Below are 20,152 nucleotides of genomic sequence, written 5' to 3'. Positions count from 1 at the left end.
AAAGGAAAGGGTAGAGGGGAGTAATTTTATGCTGGTGAATAGATTTAGAACATTGGTGATTGGTACAGTGTGGTATATATATACTTGCATGAAGGTATGAAGCAATAGAATTGAAACTTAAATAGTTTTATAGATCAATGAAAGTAATAATAAGTACATGACCTAAAGTAAGTAGAGAACACTCAAACAAACAAGCAAAATAGGGGAAATAATGAAGAGTAGAGATCAAATAATTTTAACATAGGAAAAAATATAATGAAAAGATGTCCAACACCATTAGTCATAAGTGAAATGAAAATTAAAACCACAAAATTAGATCCTACTGCACAACTTTCAAAATAACTAAAATAAGAAGTCCTGGCAAGACCAGTATTTTGATGAGAACACAGAGCATCTAGGACTCTCCTGCTGGTACCAGAAAGCAGCACTGTCTCTCTCGAAAACAATGTGGCATATTCTTGTGAAGTTAAACACACTTACCGTAACAGTCTCACTCCTAGGTATTGACCCAACAGAAAGGAACAAAAACCTATCTTAGAATATTTATAGCAGTCCTCTGATTCATTGCCAAAAAAACAGAAACAACTCAAATGTACCTCAACAAAGCAAATGTATAAACAACCTCTGGTACATCCAAAATATAAAATACTTTTCAGCAATACAAAGCAAGGAGCTGATGATAACCACAACTTGGATGAATCCCAAAGGTATTACACTGAGTGAAAAGAGTCGGTGTCAATAGGCCACTGACTGTCCAATTCCAGTGAAATGTCATGCCCAATAGGATAAAACCAGAGTAGCAGAGAACAGAGCAGGAGCTATAGGAGACAGGAGGATGTAGCTGACAAGGGTTAGCACAGGAAGTTGTTTAAGGGTGAGAGAAGTTCTGTGATTGGTGAAGTGCGTCCATACATGAGTTAAAATTTTTCGAGTTGCAACTCAGAAAAAGCCCATTTATTGTATGTTAATTAAAAATATATTTTTCAATAGCTTGATTTTTTTCATTTTAAAATACTCCACAAATGATTTGCGAATCCTTTTAGACAGTTTAAATAAATGAAAGTGGTTTTAACCTACATATGGTTTCTATTTTCAACATTTACTTTGAAAATAACATAGTCCTCTTCTTAGATACTGAATGTTCCAGAAAAGTGTAGCAATAGAAGAACACAGGGAGATCAATGAACTGTCCCAACTTTCGGCATATCAAGCCAGTGTTGCTTACCTCCCTAACAACAGCAGAGTCAAAGTTCACATCCGAAAACATTAGCACATTCCTCTTAGATATTGCCTCCTGCTCTCTTCCTTCATAGCTTCAAAGTGTTTGGAACTTGGAGAGGACATATATAACAGAATATGCTGCAACCCTGATAGATAGAAGCTTGGAATAGAATGTGAGCAGACTGATTCTTCTTTGTTCTTTAATATTTTGAATAGACACATGCTCTCTGGGGTGAGAGAAGAAATATCAAGTCTCATCCCTCGCAAGAACTAGAACTAGATTTTCCGTGAGATGAAAGTGAAAGGGCACTTTAAAAAGAGCACTGAACTTGAAATTCTAAGTTTGACTGCATGATCTTAGACCACCTGAGAGAAGAGGAGAGGGATATTTGCAGCACCACTAGGTAGTATTATAACCTGGTCTCTGTCTTGATAACTTATTCTGTGTGCTAGACATTGGTAAACACTTCTTAATGGGGACAGAGGGTTTTTCATTGTATCCTCTCCCTAGGATGAGTGAGCATTCTATACTTAGGAATACTGAGGAGAGTTGAGTTCTAAATGGAGGAGATAGAGACTAATAAACTACCTCATCTGTTTATTGAGGAGTGTACTTAGCACTAGCCAGGAACATAAGTAGCTTTCAGCAAACACAATCTAGTTCTTATTAAAAGAGAGAATGTATGTGAGACACTTGAGAGACTGGAACAGCAGACAATTGTCAGCTGCTGTTAACATCATTTATAAAGGGCTCAAATTACTTGGTTCAAGCTGACCATTGACCATTTGACAAAACCTGCACTTTCCTACTCTTGGGATGTGCTAAGTCCAAGTTTAGTGCTCGGTTTCCCAAATATTTCAGAGAAGACAGTTGAAAAATTGGTCTCTGAAACTTAAGGAAAGATAGCACTTCTATAATGCACTCTATAACACAGCTTGAACTTGGAGAACTGATGGTCTAGGATATGTCCTTCCCTAGTCCTCAAATCCCTCATTTCAAAAATGAAAACAAAATGCTCTGTCCTGTCTATCTCATAGGGACTTCACAGGATAAATCATGTCACACATGGAAGGAGACTATGTAATTATAAAATGCTATACTAATGTGACATTGGTTTCTATTGTGAGATAAGTCGCCATTTACTTTTGTTTTGTTTCACTTACATTGAAAGAATATGAAGGGTTGGAGATGTCAAAAATTAAACATGTTTAATTTGCTATTTCAAATCAGAACCTGGGCTACCTTTCCTGATATTGAAGGGAAGAAAAAGAATAAAGCTTCTAAGGTCTGGTAATCTGTTTCTCAGGTGATTGTTACATAAAAATGCTTTCATAAAAAGTATTTGTACACTTAATATTTATATTTATTTGTAGATTTAATATTTATGTACTTTGCTTTTGTTTAAAAAGTACAGGAAACTTTCAATTGGAGTTAAAAAGAACAGAGAGGTTAGAGAAAGGGACAGGGTTATACTATGTACAACCTTTTAAATCAAGAAAGCAATTTAAAATCCAACAGAGGATGTGACAGGGAGTTATCTTGGGGCACATCAAGGCTGGCAAGAATATTTCTGGTGCATATATCTCTATTCCTTCTAATTAACACCACAAATATTCATTAAGCTCTGGACACAGTCTGAGAGAAGCAGGGTCAGAAAGCAACCCCTGTCCCCATGCGCCTTGCAGTCTGAGACATATAAACCTCCAGAGCCCAGAGAACAGTGCTATGGCCGAGCTCTCCTTAAGCCTGGGAGAGTGCATGAGAGGGAGAAGCTTACTGGAAAAATGTGGTCATCTGAAAGAATCAGGTGAAATTATAATAACCACAGACACAAAACAGTCACATCACCTGGTAGACAAAGATCAAGTCACCTCCAAGTTAGGAAATTAATTACTTTCCCCAGCACAGAAAAAAGCTTCTTAGCCATCTGAGATTTCCTCCCCTTAAATTTCATGTAATGACATTGCCACAAATAACCTCTCTAATTCAAAGGGATGGTCTGAAGATCACGATCCTGTCTGTGAGGTTCTCAAGAGATAGACACTATCTACACACTGTTAGAAATGCCACAGCAACAAAACTGTGGCCAAGTTTTATAGATTTCCCCATAAAGACTAAGTTTGCTGAATCGAATTTTGTTCAAATCAAAAGTATTTATTGAGCCCTATTTCATACAATTTAATCAAAACTGTGCAGTGCACAGAAATAAACACACTTCTTAGAATCATGGATATCATCATTTTGGAGCAAACTGAGACTATAAACCTAATTTTTTTTAAAAAAGGAAGTGAAGAAAAGAACAAGTAGGTGGTCAAGTATAATACAATAACAACAACAAAAAAATGCATGATGAAAAGAACTATTATATCTCCTAATGAGCATTCTTTCAAAAGAATATGTGAACAAATGGGTTGAGGAAGGTAATAAGCTATGTGTCCCTCTTTCATGGAGATTCACAACACATAACGGGCATTTTAATCCATCAGATAATCTACTAAGCAAACATTGTGGTTGACCTGTTCTATCACACAGCATTAAGCAAACTTATTCACACCGAGCTCTTTTTTTGCACATTATATCTCTTAAGATTCAGATACTAATCTCCAGATCAATCCTCCATCTGTAACGGGATGGTCCCCAGGAAAGGGGGAGGTTCCAGGTTTCCTGCCCCACCCAAAAGAGGGTGGAGCTGAGCAGAGAGAGAAGAAGCTGCAGAGGATACTGAGGAAGGAAGGAAGCAGGATGGAGCCAGAAGGAGACCTGGAGGAGGCACATGGAGCCGAGAGACACATAAAGAAACTGTGCTTGCCATTTGGTTGTGAACTAGTTGAAACAGATGCAGGTGAGAGACCCATGGGGAGGTGACAATGGTGGTTTTTGTCTTGATTTTGATTTTGCTCTTTTCCCTCTAGACTTGTCTGGTTGTTTCTGACCCTTTTCTGTGGGTCCCCACTGGAAGATGCTTTCGACTTGTAACAGGCTTTGGGGCCTTGCTCTGGGCCAATCCCATTTGGATGGACTTTTACCCACGAGGGGATGGGTAATTTTGGGTGCTTGATTTAGAAACTATATTCTTTGCCTTTCCTGTATCGCTCACTAATTGTATTAAAGTTCCTTCCCACTGAAGTCTCATTTGTTTTGTGCTGATGTGACAGATGGCAGAACCTATTTAGAGAAGGCAGGTTTGCAGGTCTGGGCTGCCCCTCTCCCTGCCCTGTAACACATCCATGAGATGTGGATGTGTTTCAAAATCACCCAGCTTCACTGGAGACTGTGCAGACTACTAGGAAAAAGAAGTGAATCATGACTTTTACAGTCTTACCTCCCCTCTGCATTCCTTCCTGGTCCCCTTCCACCTTGACGCTCACTGGAAGTAAACCATGTATTTTCTAAAACACTGGCCAGGTGTCTGTACTTCTTTTCAATCCCTAGACATTTGACCAATAAAACAAACAATAAAAGTGTTTCTTTTATTTAGGGTTTGCCTTTACACACATGCACATGTACACACACACCTTTTTTTCTTTGTAAAGACTGGGGCTCCAAGTTTGTGTCCACAGTACATAATCTAATGCTGTTACACAGGAACCATATATAAATATAAGGCCATTCAAGGTAGGAAAAGAGCCTCTTCCTAACACATCAGTCTCTGTTCTAGCTTGCTGTTGGTCACTTTTTAATTGCTTGCCCTTAGATGATTTATTGAATGTCTGTGGACCCTGATATCCTTACCATTAAAATAAGGATAATGACTATTTACTACATAGGCTGCTATAAAGATCAATTATTTTCATACACAGTAAAGTGTGATGTAAATAAAGGCATTCACAAGAACACTATATTATTCAGCAAGGCGAAGGGTCATCCAGAGGAAGCAGTCTCCTCCAGGGGTGGGTGTAAACAAAGGTCACTGTGAGTTCTGCCTCATTCAATATTCACTGCCTAATAAGTGAACCTGTCTTCAGAAATGAAACTGGAATGGCTCGATGCCATCCTTGGTCTCACAACATAGTCAGTTGTCCTTTCACTGAGCACTTTCCTGCACCACCCCCACCCCTCACTTCTTTCAGAAAAATGATGGTTTGTGAAGGATCGCCCAACAGACCAGGGCCTCACCTGCCCTCCTCCCTGGAACCTCAAGCAGGCCTTTGCTACAGAAATATACCCTGCAGCACCCAGGGGCTCCACGTTCTCAATTACACATAGAAATAGAAGAGGTGAGTCTGGGTCCTAGTCCTGACTCTTCTACTAATTAGCTGTGAGACTTCTGCCTATACTTCTGATTGTCCTGGTGCTTTAGTTTTCACAAACAGTTTTATTCAGAAGAATTAAAGCCGGGCCTCCCCTGGTGGCACAGCAGTTGAGTGCTGGGCTGCAAAGCTGCCCGCAGCTTCTGCAGCACCGGTTTGATCCCCGGCCGCAGGCAAGGGTCCCACATGGCATGACAGACCTCTCCTGCTGCCCACTGCTCCCCTCAGCAGTGTATTTCATCAGTCTACCTGATCTGTTCTCCGCTCTGGCTCTGGTGAATTCTCTTATCCTCCCGCGCTTCTGACTGTACCCAGTGCTTGTATAAATAAATAAATCTTAAAAAAAAAAAAGAATTAAAGTCAATAGTTAAATCAGAATTTTCAGAGAAGACTTACTGTGTACCAAAGTGACACGAGACAGCACCAACTGTGAGAAAGCACTGGGGTTTCAGGAGAGGCTCGACCTTTAGGCATTCTGTCTACTGGAGAACATGTCCATTAAGCATCCTCCCCAAACCCATCCCCAATCTTGCCCCAGAAATACAAAGGCCCTATTCCAAGGCTTCCTGGGAATCCACATCAGACAAAAATAGAAAATCTTAAAGAAATATCCTATCTCTGTTTCTAAAGTGTTAAAGAATAATCCCCTTGGGGACACTGAGGAGATCTGTGTGAGTCTGTGTCCTTATTGAGAAAATTCTAAGACTTCTTTCACTGATTTTTGGACACCAGGATCATCCTGACAGATGGCAACATGCACCCAGTGGTCTCCTTGTCTGAAATGTGACCTCAGTTCATCATATCACTCTGATGGAGGGAAGTGGGTAGGGGCTTTGATCACAGTTCTTTACGTATGCATCCGACATTTGGTGACTTTACTGCCAATAAAGTAAGACCATGCAAGTCCCCTTTCATCAGACGAGAATGAACTAGAATGTTATAGTGCTATTATCTACTCATCCATAAACCACTAAAGACTCAAGTGACCCTAATTTCAACAAGTAAATCTTACCTTTACCATACAGCTACTAAGGGGAAAAAAAAAAAAAGAGTCCCTACAGAGAGGTATTCAGGTACTACGTGGTGCTTAATATGAGGTTTTTTAATGCTTTGACAAGAAAATTGAGCACAAAAGCCAGGATATACACTAAAAATAGACTGATGGAGTACAAGCAGGGCATTTTTTGCTGTACCTTATGCTTTTTTTTGGGTGGGGGAGTCATTGTTTTTCCAGGGCAAAGCTATTAGACAGCAACTAAGTACCTACCACGTGGTCTCTCTCTACCAAATGTGAAAGGATAAAATGGATTTTAACATGTCCCTGGCATATAGAACTCACAGTCTAACAGGCATCTCTTGCTTGTATGTTACTAGTTATAACCTTGCAGTTAAGGCCTATTCATTAGCTATTCCAATCCCTGCTTTTGCTACTTAACTGATACCTGCAGAATACTGGAAAGTTTGTGCCTTAGTTTTCTCAACTTTAAAGTGGGAAGAATAGCAGCTACTCCTTATGTTTGTTGAGAAGATTATAAGTTGACAAGTATGAAATGCCCAAGATAATTATTGTTACCAGTTCTTTAGCTGTACAAGGTAGTTTAACTGTACTTTGTCCTGTTATTATTACATTTATAAATCAGTTCAAGCAACATGCATTGAGGAAGGAATTATCTGCATTTCAGTGTGGAGAGGGGTGTGGGGGTAGGTATGGTAAGAAAGAATCCTTGAATCAGAGAGCATTACTGCTGGGCTCTGAAGACAGGTCGCAACCATGCATACAGAAAAAAAAAAGTTATTTAGGGCAAAATAAAATACAACAAACCTTACTTGTTACCACTGAGTACAGAGGAGGAAGGAAACCTTGTTGAAAATTATGATTAGATGAATCTTATCTTATAGTCATGAACTTCCTAAAACTAGGTACTAGGAATACTATGGATTAGAAATAAGAATTTTATTCTTCACATCATTTCAAGGACATACACTCCTTGGAGCTGCTAATCATATCAACGCATGGTTACCGCATTCTGCCCTAGGTAGCAATACTCGTGATGATAGGAGTTAATAGGACATTACCCAAGCAATGGGGCCATAAAAAGCATGTTCGATTTTGCCGACCCTTCCAGTTAAACAATGGAAGGCTTTCTTGTTAGCACAGAAAATATTTTTAAAACACCATCACTCACAAAGCTTTTTTTCCCCCCTCCACTCATAATATATTCATTTAAAATGCCAAAGATGGACAGGTGTTTGGTATTTAGTACCAATTCCATTTTACAGAAGTTGTGATTCCCCCAAGTTCACGGGGGGAATCAAACTGAGACCAGTATTCAAACTGAGACCAAGACCAAATCTCAAGACTTCCCCACTTGAGGCTGGCTTCCTCTCTTGTCATTACTTTAAAATTTCGTGTTAGAGACAGGGGCCACAGAAACTCTATTTCTCCCGCATTCTGAATATCTATCTTCTGCTTAGCAAACCATCTCAGTATTTGTCATGTCCTAAAAAATCCCACGTTGCTTCATGCCATTGATCTGTGGCTGTCTCCAACAAAAGGACCTCAATGTCTGCTGTGGCCCTGGGAATTTTAAATAAGAAGTCAATGAGAGATGCTGGTAAGTGTTTCTGTAATTGTCTAGAGGCGGATAAAACCTTGGTGGAATAATAATCATATCAATATGCTGGCTACACGGATGATCCTGCAGTGAATTACAACAGGGCACTTCAACTCTAAAGCCTAGGGTGGCACATCTGCATAATTAATCTCACTCTGCAATAACCCCGCCGGGTCAGCAGCATTGGCATTCTGCGGCAGAAATTAATGTCTTGTTATTTCAGTCCCCTTTGCTGTTTCTTTAGATTCAGAAAAATAATATCAGTTCTAGTAGCTCTGTTGCCACACAGAGGGTCTTAAAGGATCATCAAGTTATAAAAAATTTAAAAAATTCTCACATAAATCCTGGTAGGTAGACAGGATGAATTCAATGCACAGTCCGAATATACCTACTAAATTCAAGACTCTTGATATATACTTTTTATTTTATTCTTGAATTAATTTATATCCTCTGAAGGCAACACATTGATCCATAATTTGATCCATAATGTCCAGCTATAGTTTCTACAAAATGATTTCAAAAATTACATTTTAGTATTGTGCCCTCATTTTAGAGAAGCATTAGGTTATTAACATCAGGTTAAAAATTAGGTTAAAAAGCTCTCTTTTTCTGTGGGACTTCTCAGGGCCTCTAGTACATGAACGTATGCTGTGAAACTAACTTACTTAGGAATCATTTACAGGCTCCTCAAATTTAATTGACTTTAGGAAACCTTGTTTAACATCTCCAAGCATTAGAATTCTTTGCACAGTTTGGAAATGCTGACTGATGCTCTTTTAGGAAAAAAAAAAATGTGGAGTGTGGGGGCTGGTGGGGACAGGGGAGAGGGTTTCATCTGCATAAGGCACCACTGTGAAAAATCCCTGTAAATTCTTTCATGGGGTATATTAGCAAAAGAAAAAAAAAATCCTTATGAGTTGAGGGTCATGAATTCTTAATTGTGGAAAAAAGTGGGAAATTCAAATCAATTTTCTAAGCCATGCCTGTGGCAAGCTGATAGAGAAATAATAGCATAATGACTAACTAAAATGAGACATAAGACATGCTGGTGGATTTAAGTATGGTGATGCTATGCTCGGTCAGTGTAGCTAATTGGAGTTGATTATGATTTCACTTCTTGTAGCATTTTGGATGCATAAAGACTTGCCAAATCAGAACATAAGATACCATAGAGGGAGAGTCAGAGAACAGAGCACAGCTCTTATTTCTCCAATTATAAAGAGTCAGCACACATGAAGAGACATGGCAAATAACTCCTTCACCTGCGACGTTAACACACACTAGAAAAATTAAAAGTGCTATTATGTTTAATTGGTCTACCCTCCTATGGAAAAAAAAAAAGGAGAAAATGCATGTATTCATTAGGCTAACCTAAAAACAGTTGCTTTTTGCATGTAAATATTCTTTCTATCCACTGATGCTTGAAAAACAGACTGAAATCTTGTTCTCCAACACCGAAAGAAGAGCTGTTTCCCATATCACAAATAGGAAGGCTGTAAAAGCCTTAGTTAAGTTTTGGGTGCCATGAAGACACCTGTAAAGGTTGACTGATGACAAGGACCAAATCAATTTTCCCACACAGCACATCTTAATTCCATTTCCCTGCTGTCCTTCATATGACATTCTGGATCCTCCAGGATTTGACAGCAAACCCTGCTCCACACCACTCCTTGCAAAACCCGGAGTCAGGTCACAGGTACACACAGAGACTGTGCTATAAATCACCCTCGTCTTCTTTCCCTTTTAATCATTCCTTCCGCCTGGAATGCCCCTCTTCACATATACAAACACTGACCATCCTTCAAGATCTATTTCCAAAACCATTTCCCTCATGAAACTTCCATGTTTCCCTTAGTCGGATGTCATTTATTCCTTCTTCTTACAACATTCCCTGATGGTGGCAGTAATGCAATTCTTTACCTTGTACCACTATTAAGTGTGGATATATTTTCTCTAGAGACCCTCGAGCAAGGGCTCTACCTCTGATGGTCAGTCTGGCAGGGCAAGCACATCCTGCACAGGGAAAGTACTCTGGACAATGGCACGAAGGACTGTGACATCCTGATGGAGTGACTCTACAGGCTTTTTCTCAGTCCAAGAAAATGGTAGAACTCTTTCATTTGTTTTCCACACCTCTGATAACTCAACGCTCATTTTTTTTTCCTCCAGATCATCTTTAGGGAGGTGTTTGCTCACAATACTATCTCAGACAAATAACAAGAACATCCTGGGACTGCCATCTATTTTGTTCATATGAGTTGGTCATACCTTACAATACATACATATTCATGTATCCTGTGCATGATGGCACTAAACAGGATAGTCTTCTTGGGGAGCCTGTGCCTAAGTGGCCATCCAGGGAACTCTTGGGACTAGCCATGGAATGCTGTTTGATTTGGAGTCACAGTGCCTGATTAACATCATAGCAGTTTATTTTATTTATTTATTTTTTGTCAGGGTGATATCCCCTGAGCATGTTGCTTCTGGAGGTAGAGGGTTGGCGGGGGGGATCCCATTCTTCCTAACTATGCATGTTCCATTGGATGATAGTATTTCTTTTTTTTTTTTAACATTTATTAATTTGTTTATACAAGCACTGGGTACAGTCAGAAGCGCAGGAGGGTGAGAGAATTCACCAGAGTCAGAGCGGGCAGCAGAGCAGGCAGAGGGACCGAAGTACACTGCTGAGGGGAGCCGGGGATCGAACCAGCACAGCAGAGGCTGCGGGCAGCTTCGCAACCCAGCGCTCAACCGCTGCGCCACCGGGGAGGCCCCTGGATGATAGTATTTCTTACTGTTATTGCTAGCCCTTTAGAAACTCTGAGGAAGAACCTAATCTCCAAAAGGTAGAGCTGATGTAACAGACATTCTTTGATCCCATCATATCACTCCTAAATCTTGAACTCTGGAGTTTTTAAACATTAAGTATGATGTCAGACAGGAGACAGGGGTCTGATGAGGAATCAGATGAAAGTAGAGAGCAGAGACTATAAACCAAAGCAGAAAATGTGTGTGGACAGAAGAGAATGCAAGAAGATTTAATTGTGCAAGCAATATCTGCTCATTCGTTCAACAAAATTTTCCAAATCCCTACTATATTCTGGGTGCATTACTTAACTGAAATAACTCATCTTTTGACAGTTTGCACAGCACTTCCTTTTATGTCTTATTTTATTTAGCATTCACAACACTTATTCAGAAAGGAATATAATTTTCTTGTTTTACAGATGAAGAAATTAGGTGTAAAAAGGTGAAGAGTCTTACTCAAGATATCACAGCAATCAAATACCAGAGTTTGGTTTTAAATAAGGTTCTCTGATTGCAGCAGACTGTCTGCCTGATTCTTTCACATCATTCTCCCCAATGCCCATGGCAAACATAAAACAAAACATAGCAAGAAAGTGTTTGATATTTAGTTTGCTGTGCTTCACAAAATAATCCAACAGATCAATGAAGAAAGATAAAGATTCACTGGAGCAAAGGTCATGGAAAATGCCAATCTACGTTAGGAAAATCCCTGAATTATAAGCAAAAAATATTTCAGTGGCAGAGCGGTTTTCATTACTTTCAAAGTAATGGCGTGGCACAAATGAGACATTTCTGGGAACTGCACAGACTTAGATTATTTGTAATTAGTGTAGCATCACTTAGATAAGTGGGGCACCACATTCAAGGGTTTTAAAGTTGCTTTTCTCAGCCAGTTTCCTAAGAAAACACCTTTGTGTTTCAAATCCTGGGCAATCAGGATTCTCATTATTGCATATAGGCAGGATATTGAGATTTCATGGGCAGTTTTTAATAGGTAGGTTAAAATGCTAATGATGGCAGTTGCAGGGTCAGGGTGTATGGAGGATATAAAAGACTTTGTGTTTAAAGAGTACAGGTTCTGTTGAGGAAGATGAAAAAATTGTAGAGATGGAGGCTGATGAGAGCTGCACAACAGGATGGCCCTGATGCCATGAATTGTACATATCATAGTAGTCAAAATAGTAAATTGAGTATATTTTACCACAATGAGAATAAAAAAAATAAATGCTAATGATTTGCAAATTAGATTTCATCATGAAGGTTTATAATTTATTATGCAAGCCCAAAGGCAAACCTCAGCTGAATCCTTGGCTGATTGCTAACTCAGAAAAAAATAGACATTAATATTAAACTATATCAGTTGAACATACTAAAACATGTCGTAGTCTCTGCAAAAGCAAATACAAATTAAAAATAAGAAGATTAATTCTCTTGTTGAAATAAGCAAAGATTTCCCTCTCTTTTTTGTCAGTGCACTTACTATAGAAAACTAGTAATTATGAGATATCTTTGAATGACCCTACTTGCCTCTACCTTTATTTTTTTTTAAGATTTATTTATTTTTATACAAGAACCAGGGTACAGGCCAGATGCGTGGCAGGGTGAGAGGATTCACCAGAGACAGAGCGGGGAACAGAACAGGCAGACTGACTGAAACACTTCAGAGGGGAGCAGCGGGAGAGACAGGAGAGGTCTGCCGTGCCATGTGAGACCCTTGCCGGCTGGCCAGGATGGAACCCGCGCTGCAAAGTCCGCGGACAGCTTCACAGTGCTGTGCTCAACTGCCTGTACCACCAAGGAGGCCCACCACTACCTTTATTTTTAAAATATCTTTTATTACAATAACACTTTTACAACACGGTATATATCTCAGAAATATAGCATCCCAGTTCTTCAGCTGTATGTTACAACACTATATCCATTACCAGGTCACCAGTAGTCCTCTACCATATTATTGGGTATTTTCTCTGAAATGTGTATAAATCATGTTGAAGATTAGATAGGTCTTTTGTGACCTTAGTAACATAGTTATGTCTTTCTTGAACACCTGTAGGTGATATCCTTGAAAAGTAAACATCAAGGGAGATAGTAACCCTATCTTCCAGTTTCTTTGGGTAGGTATGAGTCTAACTCTGGGGGAACACTTTTCTCCAAGTTGCAAAACTTATCTCTTGTCAGATCCAGCAAATTTACTTTTGAGTATTAACTCAAAAATATTCAAATCGGATCCTAAAACGATAGCTTCACTCCCTTATCCACTGTAACACTATTCACAACAGTCAGGATGTGAAAACAACCTAAATGCCTGTCTAGATAAATGGATAAAGAAACTGTCACGGAGAAACACAATGTAATGCTAATCAGCCTTAGGAAAGGAAATTCTGAATTATGTAGCAACAATGGCTAAGCCTTGAAGACATTAAGTGAAATAAGCCAGTCACAGAAAAACAAATACTACAAGACTCTATTTGCATGAGATATTTAAAATAATCAATTCATAATATCAAAGAGTGGAATAGTGGTTGCCAAGGGCTGGAGGAGGGGGAAACTGAATAAAGTTTCAGTTGAGAAACATGAATAGGCTCTAGAGATTTGCTATGCGACACTGTATCTATAGTCAACAATAATGTATTGTAGTCAAAATTTTAGGAGGGTACACAGGGGGTAACATAAATTAAGTATTCTTCCCACAATAAAATACAATTGAAAAATAAAGATAATGAGAAGTTTGTTTCTCCTCTGGATAAAGCCAACACAGAAGGTCACCCCAATTTTAAACAAAGGCAGGATGAACTATTATGACAAATGATGCTATCAAGCCTCCTGACTTGAGACAAGTTATTGCTTATCCTGAAACCCTGTGAGCAATAGGCTGCTTGGACATAGAAAAAGGTAAGATTTCTTTTTGTTTCTGCACAGGTTTGCCCGATGTGTATCATATTTGGATTTAATACTTACTCAGTAATAAAAGTATTTTGTTTTTCTCTTACCTTCATGGAGAATACCTCTGGGGTGAGGGATTTGGCTACTTTTGTTATTTATTGTTGTTTAATTTTCAATTGAACTAACACTGGTTAATTTTTTGAGTTCCTAGACCCAATTTCCAATGTGAACATACATGGAAGAAAGCAATTCTCAGATATAGGCAGTGCATCTAATAATTCAACTCAATCATGACACTATCCATCCAGTGATAATGATGGAGGACAGGAATAGAAAAAAAAAAAAAAAACAACAACAAAGAAAACTGAAAAGGAGGTGTGCCACAAGACCAGAACCTTGGCTCACAAGTAGGTGGGGTAGAAGACATTAACGTAGCCATTGACACAGCTATGGAAACCAAGATCCTTAGATGCAGACAGCACAGTTGCAGAAACTCTTCTCCTTAAGCAACTGGTATCTATCCTTAGGCACAGACTAGAATCCTTATGCGTGGACGCCTAGATTACAAAGCATGACATCCAAGCAGGTATCCGAGGGTCCATCCAAAGGTAAAATATGGAGATTGAGCACATTGTAGAATCTCTAGTCCCCTTTCAAATTCTACAGTTATCTAAAATTAGCTACCAACTGACACTCACAAGGAGTGACCCCTCCCAAACAGAATAAGACTGCATCAGTTCAGTCTCTGCACAGACTCCGGGCAGCATCCCCACTCCTCACCTGTGATTATGCAGGTGCTTCTTTTCACCAACTCTCTTCCTCCGCAGGGCAGCAGCCTCCTGCCTGCCTGTAACCTGTACCATGCTGGGACTTCTCTTCACTGACCTCCCTCAGCAGAGGCAGCTCTCCTCAATGCCACCCACCTGCAACTATGCAGGCCTCTCTCAGCAAACCTGTCCCTTCTGGGGCAGCTCTTCGTGCTCGCTTGTGTCTATGCAAGTGTCTTTTACTCTTCTGTCCCTTTCCCTGATAAACCTGCCCTTTAAATATAACTATTGTCTCCATCTCATGGAGAAACTCGCCTAGGAATCTTGCCAAGTGTTGCTGAAACAGGAGCTCTGATGAACTCAAAGACCCTGCACTCCAAACCCACAGACTCCAAAAACCACAACGATAACATCAGATTCTACAGTTTAAGGGCTCAGTCTTCCAAGACCAAGCTCCATTTCATATATCAGTGGCCAGCCTAGACTGTTATGTGTTCTTCCAACCAAGTGTTTAAATATTAGAGGTTTCCAGGACCCCCTCCTTAGACTTCAAGTGCCAGTTGTAAGCTCTGTACTCCTGACCAATTGCCTACATAAATCAGAGATTTCCAGGAAACACTCCTCAGGTTCCATTAATTTGCTTGAGCAGCTCACAGAATTCAGGAAACCCATTTACTAGATCACTGATTTATTATATAAGATATTATGCAGGAACAGCCAATTTGAAGAGATGCAAGGTATGGGAAAAGCGAATGGGGCTTCCATGCCTTCTCCAGGGATGCCATTTTCACCTGTCTCATACTCACAAGTTGGAAGTCCTCAGAAGCCCATCCTCTTGGTCTTTTTTTTTTTTTTTTAAAGATTTATTTATTTATTTATACAAGCACTGGGTACATTCAGAAGCGCTGGAGGGTAAGAGAATTCACCAGAGCCAGAGCAGGGAACAGAACAGGCAGACTGACAAAATACATTGCTGGGGGGAGCAGTGGGTGGCAGGAGAGGTCTGTCGTGCCATGTGGGACCCTTGCCGGTGGCCAGGGATCGAACCGGTGCTGCAGAGGCCATGGGCAGCTGCACAGCACAGCACTCAACCACTGTGCCACCAGGGGAGGCCTCCTCTTGGGTTTTCATTGAGGTTTCATTCATTGTGTCAGCATGTTTACAAATTCATTGGTTATGGGAAATTGACCTTAATCTCCAACCCTTCCCCCTCCCCAGAAGTCTGGGGTTGGAACTAGAAGTGCCTCAAGAATTGTTCTCCAGGCAATCAGCCCTATCCAAAAGGTACTTTCCAAAAAGTCAACTTACTAACAACAAGAGATACCTTTATCTCTCTCAACACTGAGGAAATTCCAAGGCGTTTGGAACCTGTGAGACAGGAACTGGGATGAAGACAAAACACATATGAGAAGTGGATTTTGGTCATCTGGATGGCCAACTACGTATTTTTCTTATAAAACAAAATATTGCAGTCGGCCATTGGAGTTGTATGTCTTCTTGGAACAAGTGTCTATTCAGATCCCCTGCCCATTTTTTAATTGGGTTGTTTATTCTTGAGATTTATAAATTTTGGATATTAATCCAAATATGTATGATATGCAAGTATCTTCACCTGTTCAGTAGACTGCCTTTTCATTTTGACAATAGTTTCTTTCTCTCTATGCAGAAACCTTTTAGTCTGATGATGTCCCACTGGTTAACTTTTGCTTTTGTTTTCCTTGCCCATGGAATCCATAAAACGTCTTTACCGCCGAAGTCAAGAAGCATTATCACCCTTGTTTTATTCTATGCGTTTTATGTTCTGAGGTCTTACATTCAAATCTTTATTCAATTTTCAAGTAATTCTCCTGCTTGTCACTTGGAGGTCTAGTTTCATTCTTTTGTATGTGGCTGTCCAGTTTTCCCAACACCATTTGTTGAAGAGATTTTTCTTTTTTTTTTTTAAGATGTATTTATTTATGCATACAAGAATAGGGTACAGGCCAGAGGTGTGGAGGGTGAGAGGATTCACCAGAGACAGAGTGGGGAACAAAACAGGCAGATTGACCAAAGTACACTGTTGAGGGGAGCAGCGGGTGAGTCAGGAGAGGTCTGCTAAGCCACGTGGGTTGCTTCCTGGCCAGCCGGGGTTTGAACTCTTGCTGCAGTGGCTGCGGATAGCCTCATAAGAGCTAGCTTAACCCCTTGCGCCACCAGAGAGGCCCAGAAGATATTTTTCTTGCTCTATGTATGCTCTTAGCTTCTTTGTCATAAATTATTTGTCCATACATTGAGTTGTCAGGAAAGTCATGACATTTTTTTTTGAGAAAACATAGAAAAACATAGGAAAAAAATGCATCATGACTTTTCCGACAACCCAATATGTTTAGGTTTATTTCTGTGTTCTCAATTTTGTTCCATTGATCTGTGTGTCTGTTTTTAGTCCCAATAGCATGTTGTTTTGATTGTTACTGCTTTGTAGTATAGTTTAAAGTTGGGGAGCATGATAGCTCCACATTTTTGTTCTTTATTTTCTCAGATTGTTTTGACTGTTTGAGGCCTTTAGCAGTTATGTTCAATTTCTATGAAAAATATCACTTGCATTTTGATAGATTGCTTTGTATCTTTATATTGCTTTAAGTAATGTGGCCATTTTAACAATGTCAATCTTGTAATTCATCAGCATAAAACCTCTTTCCATATCTTTGTATCTTTTCTATTCCTTTCAATAATATCTGATACTTTTTAATGTATAGGTCCTTTACCTGCTTGGTTAAATTTATCCCTAGGTAATTATGTTTTATGTGATATAAATAGAATTGTTTTCCTGACTTCTCTTTCTGCTAGTTCCTTCCTTATGTGTAGAAATACAACATATTTTTGTATATTAATTTTTTTTAGCTTAAGGGATTTTATTTTATTATATCTCCTAATACCTCTAAAATCTGTAACAAGATAAATTTTAGGGGAGGGGGGCAAAATTACAGAAATTACAAACTGGTAGGAAAACCAGAAGAACCAAATGAACTTCTGGAAGAAAAGAAAAACAAATTGAAAATATATTTTCATATTGAAAACAAATAAATGTTTAATTTTACATCCAGGAAAAAAATTTCTCTATAGACTCATGAAGAAGGTTTATAAAATGACTATTTTTCAAGTAGAAAATTCTATGCCTTTTGAGAATTTCAGGTACAGAGAGGTATGACACAAACACTGGTCCACAAAAGACCAAAAAAAAAAAAAAAGCAATGGCAAAAGAGAAGAAAATGTAAAAAAAAAAAAAAAAACACTTACAAAGGAGGAGGAAGGATGACAGGGAGGGAAGCAGTAGGGGTGGGGTGAAAGAGAGAATAATAAACTTTCTCTCATTTCTGCATATGCAATATCTTCTGAAATTCTCTAAACAAAAATGTTATGACAAATTTATTATAGGTTTGTTAGTATTTAATCCCTTCTACCTGTATTATAGTTATTTATGTGCATGTCTCATCTCTTATATTTCATTGTTAGCACCTTAAAAGGCTTAAAGGCAAACAATCTTTGTTTCACTGTTCTATAATTCATTTTTGAGTTCCATTAAAATGACATATGAAGAGCATATGGAGAAAATATCTTCTAAATCAATCAATGAATGTAAGTATAAAGGCATATTCAAACAATTTCATTATCTTAATCTTAAAGAATGAAATGCTACAGTCATTACATAGTCAAGATTTGCTTTTAATAACAGGTTAAAAAATAGCTAGTCTCCACTGGAATTAACTTTACATAAATCAAATAGTCACCTATTTGTTATTTCTTTGTTTTTGATTATTTAAAGTGCATTTTATTGTACTTGTTTCATTATTATATTGATTCATTATTTTATTGATTTAATTTTTAAATTTTATGTATTTACTTATTATAATTGTATTAATTTCTCTCAACATTTTTGTAAATGAGCAGTTATATTAGCAGAGTTATACAGGACAGAAGTTTGGGAATAATGAGTTGAATAAGCAAAAAAAAAAGTTACAAAACAAAGATAAAGACACTAGAAAATGGAAGTTAATAGACAACAACAAAATGCCTGGGGAATAATAGGAAAGAATGAGAAAGAATCTGAAGAGAATTTACAATAGAGATAGAAAAAGCCCGTTTGAAACTTTCAAAATATTAAAATATAACATATAATCATCTAAAACAATGATATTTTCCCAATATTAGATACACCAAAATCTGATTCTGGACCTTACTCTGACCTTAGGTTTGGCCTTCTGATTCTTAAAAATATACAATCATGCCAATTGTACAGATATAACCCTATTTAAAAAAATACCAACGCCAAGTGTTTCCCTGTGAATTTGCTTGAGTTTCTGAGAGCTTTAATATTGCATATGTCATTATGGCACTGCTCAAAAAAGTGAGAGAGGAAAAAAAAAGTGAGAGGAGGAAACAGATTTGATAATGGGGAAAGCCCTTTTGGGAGAGGTCTGTAAAAATCTGACCACAGCAACAACAGGAATGAGACAATTTCAAAGATATCTTGCTGACAAGAATACCCTGCATTCATATATTTCCCTCACATACCCCTCCTCTTTAAAAGCTCAGGCTTTCATTTAACAACACACACTAAAGGGCCTATGCAGCATGCAAAGCCCTGCACCGTGCCCTGCAGATGAAAGATGAAGACACAGTCCCTGATCACAATACGCAGTCTATCAGAACGCACTGACACAAAGGCAATCAAATGAAAGGCAAAGTTGGCTATCAGTTCTAAGACAGTGCCTCTTGAATTGTAATGTACACAAGAATAACTTGGAGATATTGGTAAAATGGAAATTCTTATTCAGTAAGTCTACAACAGGGCTCAAGGTTCTACATTTCTAGTGAGTCCACAGAGATTGCGTTTGGTGATGCTCCATGGACCATAGACAGAAAAGCAACAGCCTAAATGATAAAGTGTAAATAAAAGTTATGGAAATAATACCTTAGAAGTGACTCCTTTTCACTGACAGACTTAGAGGGGTTTCATAGAAAAGATCCTACATTCAAACAGGTAATAGATATGTGCCTTGCCATAAAGCAAATATGATAAATGGCAATTGCAGAATCGAGGCAGAGATGATATGGGTATTCACTGTAACATATTTTAAACTTTGTATGTATTTTTAAGTATGCATAACAAATATAAACTATTGGGGGATTATCTATAATTCTATTAATCTCCTTTAAAAATATATTAGATAAGAAGTGAAAATATTACATACCCTATTTCTCTCTTTTCAGCATTTATTAAACTCACTCCCAACATAATCACATGCAAGTACTAGCTTTATACTTTTTCAATAACTGATTCTTTTTACAAAAATTGAATCATGACTTTGGGTCTATGAGTTGCTTCTGTTTAACAATACGTCATTCACAGTCTTCCATATTAGTGAATATAACTTTATTCTTTTTCATGGCTAAATACAAGTCCACTGTCCAGCTATACCACAGTGTATTTAACTTAACCTTTTCTCTATTAATGGCATTTTGATGAATCCAACAGATGTCCAGTTGCCAACTACTAGGCACATGAATGCTCGAAGCAACAAGAAGAATAGGTTCTGCATCAACCTAAAAAATTCAATCAACTTCACT

General features: G+C 38.5%; 1 protein-coding gene across 4 annotated transcripts in view; it reads right to left on the bottom strand.

Moving 5' to 3' along the window:
* IL1RAP (interleukin 1 receptor accessory protein) overlaps nt 1–20,152 on the bottom strand; it is a 134,265-nt gene that overhangs the window by 92,065 nt on the left and 22,048 nt on the right. Inside the window, exon 1 of one of the 4 annotated variants that reach the window (XM_037525281.2) lies at nt 4,545–4,642. The exons of the other annotated variants lie outside the window; for them this stretch is intronic. The gene's annotated coding sequence lies outside the window, so the exon portion shown is untranslated. Of the gene's footprint in view, nt 1–4,544; nt 4,643–20,152 lie in introns of those variants that run through there. 4 annotated transcript variants of the gene reach the window in all.

The sequence above is a fragment of the Talpa occidentalis genome, unplaced genomic scaffold (genome assembly GCF_014898055.3).
Source record: "Talpa occidentalis isolate TD23 unplaced genomic scaffold, MPIMG_talOcc4v2.1 talOcc4.4, whole genome shotgun sequence".
NCBI lineage: Eukaryota > Metazoa > Chordata > Mammalia > Eulipotyphla > Talpidae > Talpa > Talpa occidentalis.
The sequence above is the reverse complement of the archived record's forward strand: the minus strand, read 5'-3'. Positions and strand labels throughout refer to the sequence as shown.